We start from the raw sequence: 8,597 nt of genomic DNA on the forward strand, positions 1-8,597 counted from the left end.
TGATAGTTTGACCTGATGATGATTAGTTGAGAGGAAGAGACAAAGGCAGGACAATGAAAGCAATGCTGCCCTATGGGATCTGTTTTTTTCCTACTGACGCACCAACACCAGTGCTGTAGCTTTTGTCTGGCTGGCTTCACTTAGCTGGAAGAGATTTCGGTGACCTTTCGACTTGTGAAACTGATGTGGTCGTGCTATGCTAATTAAATTTAAACTTGGCTGAGCTCCAAACCACATTCAGATGTAGTCTGGTGGATCTGTTTGCTCTCTGATCCCACTGTGTTCTGCACATTTACACCTTGTAGCTCCCCTTATCCAGATAGGTTATTCAGAGATAGATTATATGTTAATACCAGGTATAAGTGGGGTGAGAGGATCACCTAAGTCATAAGAACAGCTCCCTTGGGAACCACTTTGTTCAAAATTACACGGCAACAGTTTATTGAGACATGCCAGTCACACCACTGCCCTCCATTGCCATCCATTATACCGCCAGGCTACCAACTGCTGACAAACGCAGCAACAATTTTCACCTTTATAACACCACTAAATTTTAATGACTTTGCTGTGCGTCTCTGTATCAGGGGTGTGCTGGTAGCTGCCTCATCCATCTCATTAAACCAGCTATTGTAAGAGAGCTGTCAAATTAGTTCTATATCAAAACTGTGTGCACAGAAAATAGATGACACACTTTACATTAGCAATCTATGCAAATGCGGCTGGTGCGTTTAGATCGATTACTAATGTAGCATTTTGGGTAATGTACATATTAAAGTGAACTGTTTTTGTTTGTTCTCATGAGGTCATTACACTTGCTCCATTCAGATTTATTCCCACAGGACATGAAGGCTGAGCTGCTGTCTCTACATTTTACCATAAATTAGGTTACACTACACTGGATGAAAATTTAATGATCCCTATAGGGATATTAGGGCACAGCAGCCGAGAGAAGGATATGGGTAATAATAGGACAGAAAGAGATGGCTGAGGATGATACTACAGTCAAATGTGGTGAAAAAAAAAGAGCAAATCAATAACCACGCAGCATCCGACCATGTTTTCACAGAACACCTGGGCTTTAGATTGTATCAGTCAATGTGGGACTTTGATGTATATCAAATTTCCACAAAAAGACAAGGTAGAAGAAAAAAAAAACACTCGTACACTTATGCTGTCACTCTCGCCCTCTTCCTCAACACTACATCACTTATCGCTCTTTCCCTGCTCTTTGAAAAAGGTAAAAGCTGCCTCATTCATCTTCATTACAACACAAACGCCATTTCCTCAGCGTTCGCCCTCCTCATCTGTCTCTCTTACAGTCGTTTTGCTCTTCCCACATGCTACCAACATAGAGCCTGATATTTCATGTTTGTATAAAGACAGCCAAAATAGAAATGGTGTGTTTTTGTGTCCACGTCTGCGTGTGGTCCTGTCTGCTTTTATCAGGGGGATAAACGCAATCTGTAAAACAATCTAAATGCTTACTGCAGTAGACTGGGGGGGGAGGAGGAAAGAGGATGGCCTTACAGAATGAAACAGGGAGAGGAAGAAATGCAAAAAGAAGAAGCAAAATATGAAGGTTGATTTCACATTGGCGATAGAGTTACAAAAACAGGAGTGTATGTGAGACACTGTGGGAAAGAAAGGAAGCGGTTGTGTAAAGGCAGACAAGACACAAATAAATAAAACGTTGGGACAGAGTAGACAAGGAGAGGAAAAGACTGGAAGTAACTGTGTACATTTATACAGAGCATATATAAACAATTAGTGAAATGGAGTTCATCAGGGTGCAGTGAAAGTGTCTCAAGTGATTGCAGCATCATGATGTGCTTGTAAAGGTCGACGGTAAAACGAATGCAGCAAAGTATAGAGAAATCCTGGAGGACAATCTGATGCAGTCAGCAAGCGAACTGAGACAAAAACTAGTCTTCCAGTCAAACAGTGACCCGGAGCAAACAGCCAAAGCTACACAGAAATGGTGCCAAGTCGGAGCCCAACGCTCAATCCAACTGAGCATTTGGAGCTGAACTTGAAAGGGACTGGACACTCATGATCCCTGTGCAACAAAACAATTTTATAAAGAAGAATGAGGTAAAACTGAAGTGTCCAGATGTGCAAGGATGATTTAGACCCATCCACACAGGCTCGCTGCTGTAAGTGTGGCCAAAGGTGCGTCTAATAAATAAACGACTGGAAGGAGCTGAATAAGTAGGCGATCACTTATGTTATGTTTTATAGGTTTAATTATTCACATTACTTAGTAGGAATCTGTTTTCACTTTGGCATTTGACATTAAGGGGTATTTTTTCTGTGAATTCTTGTTTTAAAAAAACAGATTATATTGACCATAATTCAATGTTGAAAAGTAATAAAAAGGGAAAGCTTTTTATAGGCTCTGCATGAATCAGAGAGAGACAGAGAGCAGGAAATAAAATCAGATTCTTCATATCAATATATGTAATATGTGATATAATCAAATAGACGTCCAATCAGAGAGAGACAGAGAGCAGGAAATAAAATCAGATTCTTCATATCAATATATGTAATATGTGATATAATCAAATCAGATCCAGCCTGGAGGCATACTGTATGTGAATATATGTGGAAATAACAGACAGTTAAAAGAGAAAAGAAAATAATGAGAGACAAATGTGGTTTTATTTAATTTCACTTCATTGCATAGATGACCTTATGAGATAACATCAATGACAAGACATGCTTTCTGACACTCTCATGACTCAAAATCTAACGCAAAATATACATCATGAAGACTCTTCCTGAGATGTGCATAATGTTGTCATGCCTTTTATTAGTCAAGATAAAGGGCCTTGCACAAGGGCACCATAGTCTTTCTACACCGGAGGAAGTTAAGGCCAATTCAGGCTTTCCACGTCCGCATGGCTGTAAAGGGCTACAAGATTACATGCGACATATATTTTGTCATTCATGGAATCCACACCTCAGTGGACATCTATGTGAAGCCCAAATGTGTGACTGCACGCACAGTCGTCCCTGCAAGTACATCAGCTGCACATGTGCCACGAAAATAAATGGTGCTTGAATAACTGTTTGTTCCTGAAAACATTTCACCTCTAATCCAAGAGGTTTCTTCAGATTGAAGTAAACTCTTGGGCAAGAGGATGAGAGGTTCAATGTTTTCAAGAACCAAAAAGACGGAGGGTCGTAGGATTACCATGACCTGGATAACTAAGAATGAACACAGACAAATGATTGTTGTGAGGAGAGACTGTGCAACGAGTTTCTCTGTTATCCACGTCTTTATAATTCATCATTGAAAGAGTTGTAATTCAAGGACTGGCTGCCAGATTCTGGAGGTCCTAATACAGAGGGACGTTTGAAATTCACCAGAAATCCTGTTCTGTGTTCGTCCACTGCACACCTCAGGAATAATCACACTGACACGGTGCCTCAGTCAAGTCTGTAGCTGCCAGATCCTGTACAAAGTGCAAAGTCACAACCTTTCAGAATACGAGACCTTCATGTGTTTTTCTGTGTTTGACATGAGGGGCCATGTGAGCATCTGCAGCAGACTGATGCGTATCTATTGAAGTATGAATAGAACTCCATGCACATCCGATCAAAGTCCGCACCAGTCCATCCGGAAAGCATGAATTGGCCCTTATCCTGTCGGTCCAGAGATCAAACCGTCTGGTCACAAGCTTCTCTAACTTTTAGTCCACCACAGCGCCATAAATAATCCTAAAGCATTCCAGCTAAGTCTGGCAGTTTTCACAAGTCTTTCACAAAATCTAACACATGCAGGTGGTTTGTGCAATGTCACATGCTTTTCCTCTCAACTAAAAAAACAATAACAGCCGGATACAAACAGGCTCAACAAACATATTCACGGGAAATTAGGAAAGCCAATCGACCATTGTTGAAGTCACAGCCACACACGAAACACACACTCACAGGCACGCACCATACGGTATAAATCTGTTTTCAATTAGCTGCTTGAAGGACAGAGGGAGGGCGAAGTAAACAGATTAGATTTTTCCTGATTTCACTTTACAGCTTCCGCCGTTTAAATGTAGTATGTTGAAGAATGAGAGAACCTGGTCTGTGTAATTTCTTTGAGCAAATTAAAGGACCTTTTATCACTGAACTCTGCCTCTGGGTTGGAAGCTTGGACCTTTGGATAACACCCACCAGCATCTTGATCAGTTAATAGACGCAGGATATAAAGAGTTGTGTTTTAAAATGAAGACCGGCACACACACTGTGCACAATCAAGATATGTTGGCCATTATTCACAGTATAAATCATAGACTGATAGACAAAAACAAATCACTATTGTATAACAGACAGATTCACACCTTCAAGCTGCTCTCAGTCACTACATGGTGGTAGCCGCCCTACTCATTTCAGAAGGGTTAGGTTTAGAATGAGGTAAAAAAATGTACCTACTGAAAGATCTGTTTATCAAGAACTGACCATAACATTAATTAGAATTCATTTGAGAATGCTTGCGGCTACCTGGGAGAATCACACACATTCTTTTTCTGACTGAATCAGTGTTTCCATTTGTCCTATAGACTCCCCGGGGGACCAAAACGAAAAAGCCTAATAAATATAAAATGTGGAGGCTGTCACCTCTCAGACTGCTGACCCAGCAAGACTTTAATGTCAGCTGCACTCTCAGACAGGTGGCTTCCTTCCTCCGTCTACATCTGCGTCCCCTCTCTTTAAGCTCTCCTCTCCATCCCTAGTCGGTGACTCTACGGGTGATTTCAATCATTAAAATTAATTAACCCAATAATTTACTTTAATGCGTTGCTGTTGATAGTGTTTCTGAAGAATGAGACACACGTTTCCCATAAATCCCACTGATTCCTGCTGCAGCGCTTCTACTTGAACCCGCCTTACATTCCCTGCTGTCAGTCTGCGTGTTTGTTTTCTTTTACACTTTGCCGAAGAGCGCGAACATGTTGGAAGAGATTTCTCATTTGGCCTGCGCTCGATCATCTGCCATTGTAAGACCCTTTAAAGGCTCCACGGATGCTCGAAAACCAAGGAGTCGTTCTGTTTTGTGCTGTAAGCTGCAAAGCAGATTTCCAAACAATCTAATTCTCTGGCAGAAATGAAATGCAATGTAGAGGCTGGTAGACGTCTCAGCAATGTCCCTGTGTTCACTGATGCCTCTGAATTCACATGGTCATGAAATATTGCAGTTAAAATGCCAGATGCAGCCCCTTATTGTCTCTTCTCTATCATCTCTTCTAAATAAGCCTTCCCTTAATCTTCTCCCTTATCTTTACTTCCAATTTGCATTTTTTGATCATCTCTCCGCTCAGCTCCTCCCCCTTCCTCTCTTTCTCTATCAGCGGGTGAGTCTAAACGAGGGTGATTTATTATCGTACTCTGTTTCTCCTTTCCTGCAGAAACACCATTACTGTCAAAGTCACAGCAGAAACACTCGGGCTCGGTCGCATTTGACAATTCTCAACAGTGATGCTAACTCAAATACCAAATGCACAGTGACATCACATTAAAAAATGCTATCACATGCTCACACCACTGCAGACACGCCATTTGTACACAATCACACACACACCGTTATTGAAACACGAACACATGCAAATGACACTCATATACTAGAGGACAAAACAAAGCCCCTTTTTAACATACACCTAGCTACATTCATGTGCATGCATACACAAAAATGAATGTAAATGCAAATAACAACACAGACACATGTACCAACAAATAAATGCTCAAGTCTACTGATTTAAAAACTACTTTAAGTTGTTCTGTTCTAAACAATGCAATAAAATTAATGCTACCATCACAAATTACAAAAACGATTAGGACGTAAGAACATGAAGCAATTCACATGTATTAATCAGTTGTTCCATTGCCAACATCTGAGTGGATTACAACGTAACTCCCCCGACTGTCTCGCTGGTCTATAACAACCTGTAAAGGACACCTGGACAGATATTCTAGGAAAATCCAAAGGATGGTCACTCCAGAGTGCCTTCCCTCAATGTTTCTCCTCCACTCACCTGCAGAACCCACAGCTTGCAACACGACTTCAGGTGAGCTTGGATATGAATTCCACTGAACAACAAACAACATAACACAAACTCCAATGCAATATCCACATAAACATGATAAAGTTTTATCTCATGAAGCCCATCTGGCCAAACAGGAATGTGACCGGCGTCCAAAAATATCTCCTCACTTCATTTTAGTGTTATGTCTTTGCTGGAAAGTCAAACATAGTAAATAATCTCAAATATTCTCATAACTACGGATGTCCTGTGACCAGGGCTGATCGTGAAAGTTTTTATCTGATCAGTATCGGCATCGACCAATTCCCCATAGTTTGTTTACATGTGCTGTCACACAGAAACGTAAAGAATGCTGCTAAACAGCCACCTGATATTACCCAGTGAATTAGATTCTCTTCCCTACTTCAGTCCTGCTTAATTTGACACTTTTCACTGGCCTGAGGTCAGTAAGCCTCATAGAAGTCTTTATCACGGTGCTTCCTAACTAGCTAAACTCCCACAATGCCAAAACGGACGTGCCTGCCTCCTCGAGTCGCTACAGTATCAAATACTAAGAGACTCTACCTGGTGGTGCAACCAGGTACTACAACTAAGTGTATTATTTAGAAAAATGATATCGGAAATCAGCAGTACTAAACATTAAATGACTTGGATTGGGAGCTCGGGAGCAAATAAAACTAAAAGACATCTCTAATTATAGTTGTGCTTTAACTGTGTACCGTTAGTTACCTCATCTATCAGCACGATGCCGATCAATCATGTTTAGTCTTGTGTACTGTATGTCAGCTCAGCCCCCACGCAGAGATCCATGAAGGGAAACATCGTCAAAAATAAAAGCACTACCAAGACATATATGAATGTCGAATGCAGCATTAAACGTTTTACACATGCTGGAAAACACAAGAAAAATAATGTATTAAAATTAAATAAACAAAATTGTTCATTGTCTGATGAACTAAATTTGGTCAATTTTTTTTTTTTTTAAAAGATGTTCATTCAGATTTGAAACTTTAATTTCCACCAACACAGGCCAGAACACAAAGACTTTTGAGCCCAATTTGTTTCTGATCAGCAGGACCAGATAACAACACAGTTCCAGAGAATGTACAAAGTAATTTCCAACAAGGACTCCATATCTCTGTATCTGATTCAAGTCATGGGCTCAATAAAAATATGAAGACGGATTGGGCAAGATGGAGGCGTGGGTGAATATGAAGCAGACAAAGTGGGAGAAAGACAGCAGAAATAATAGGGGAGAAGGCAAGAAAGGCGCATGAGGAATAAGCAGAGTGTGTGAGGAAGAGAGTGAATGAGAGTGAAAGAGTGAGGGGGTACTGGGGGTGTGTGACATAGAGTCCCCAGAGTCCTAATTATCACTGTATGAATTATTACATCTGTACAACACGTTCATACACACATGTTGAGACTATCTCGCACACACACCTCTGGATCTCCCCTGGAGTCTCAGCTCTCCTGCCTCCCTCCATACACCTCTAGACCACTCTTCACCTCAGGCCATTTCTCCCTCCTACCAGCCTCCTCTACTCGCGCTCCTTCTCTTCCTGTCTCCTCCTAAAACATTTTTCTTTTATCTCCAGTTTCCATTCGAGTCACTTTTATGGTTTACTTCATGCAAACCTGATGTCAAAGCTCGATTTAAATGAAGAAGATGCTTTGCTTCCCTCTCGACAGGCGATGGTTATCACATCAAAAGAGCTGCTTTGGTGCAAGATGAACTTTTACAACACGTCTTGGCAGTTTTAGATTTTACAGGCTAATCCGAAACTAGCATTTTGACATTTGAGTGGAAATACATTATAGATGAGGCACATTATGAGGCAGTATTAGTTTTAGACTATTCCCTCTCTTCTCCTTTGTCTTGTTTTGATACGTGCTCTGTTTTTAGAGATGTAAACAGAAAGTAAAATAAGAACATCGCCATGGAGACAGTTGTTTAGCTGCGGGCTACAACTCCAGCTCCATTTTTTAGCATATATTTGTTTACATAATAACAAACCGGCACTGTTACAGCATGGCCAATGAGTTATTAGTAGTTCCCTGTGGGTCTACAGACAGCTACAATGTGGTGATTCTCAGGCAAGTTGCGTTCTATTCTATTTTCTAAGGAGGTTTGAGGAGGTTTATCCACGATGGGAAAAAGTGTGTCACGCTAAATCTGAATATAAATGTAGCATGTCTGTGGGTTCAGATCTGACTTCTTAGAGATTCAGAGAATAAGTATGAATTCTGACACAAATTGCAGCAAGTGGGTGTTGAGGGATTGCTAAGTACCTTAATTGCCTTTCACATCACATCACACAGTGTCTTCACCTCGTGTCTCTCCCCCTGTGCTTTGATTTCAACTCTCCTGTGGCCGCCTCAGTAGCCACACTTTTACAGTTAAAAAACCTTGTTTTTACATTATGTTAAGGCCTCACAGTTTGGGGGAACAAGTAGAAACTTCGTAGTGCCTATCTGCCATCTATTGTTGGGGGGTTTTGTATAATTTCAGTATCATTAGTCGTAGAGGGGGCTGCAGGGTGGCGCAGTTGGGTAGCACTG

The 8,597-nt window shown here is 41.0% G+C and overlaps 1 protein-coding gene across 1 annotated transcript in view; it reads right to left on the minus strand.

Moving 5' to 3' along the window:
• The window catches only part of kif26ba (kinesin family member 26Ba), a 106,727-nt gene that overhangs the window by 68,230 nt on the left and 29,900 nt on the right, over nt 1–8,597 (minus strand). The gene's annotated exons all lie outside the window — the stretch shown is intronic.

Source organism: Stegastes partitus, unplaced genomic scaffold (genome assembly GCF_000690725.1).
Source record: "Stegastes partitus isolate 25-593 unplaced genomic scaffold, Stegastes_partitus-1.0.2 Scaffold1024, whole genome shotgun sequence".
In the NCBI taxonomy this organism is placed as follows: Eukaryota; Metazoa; Chordata; class Actinopteri; family Pomacentridae; genus Stegastes; species Stegastes partitus.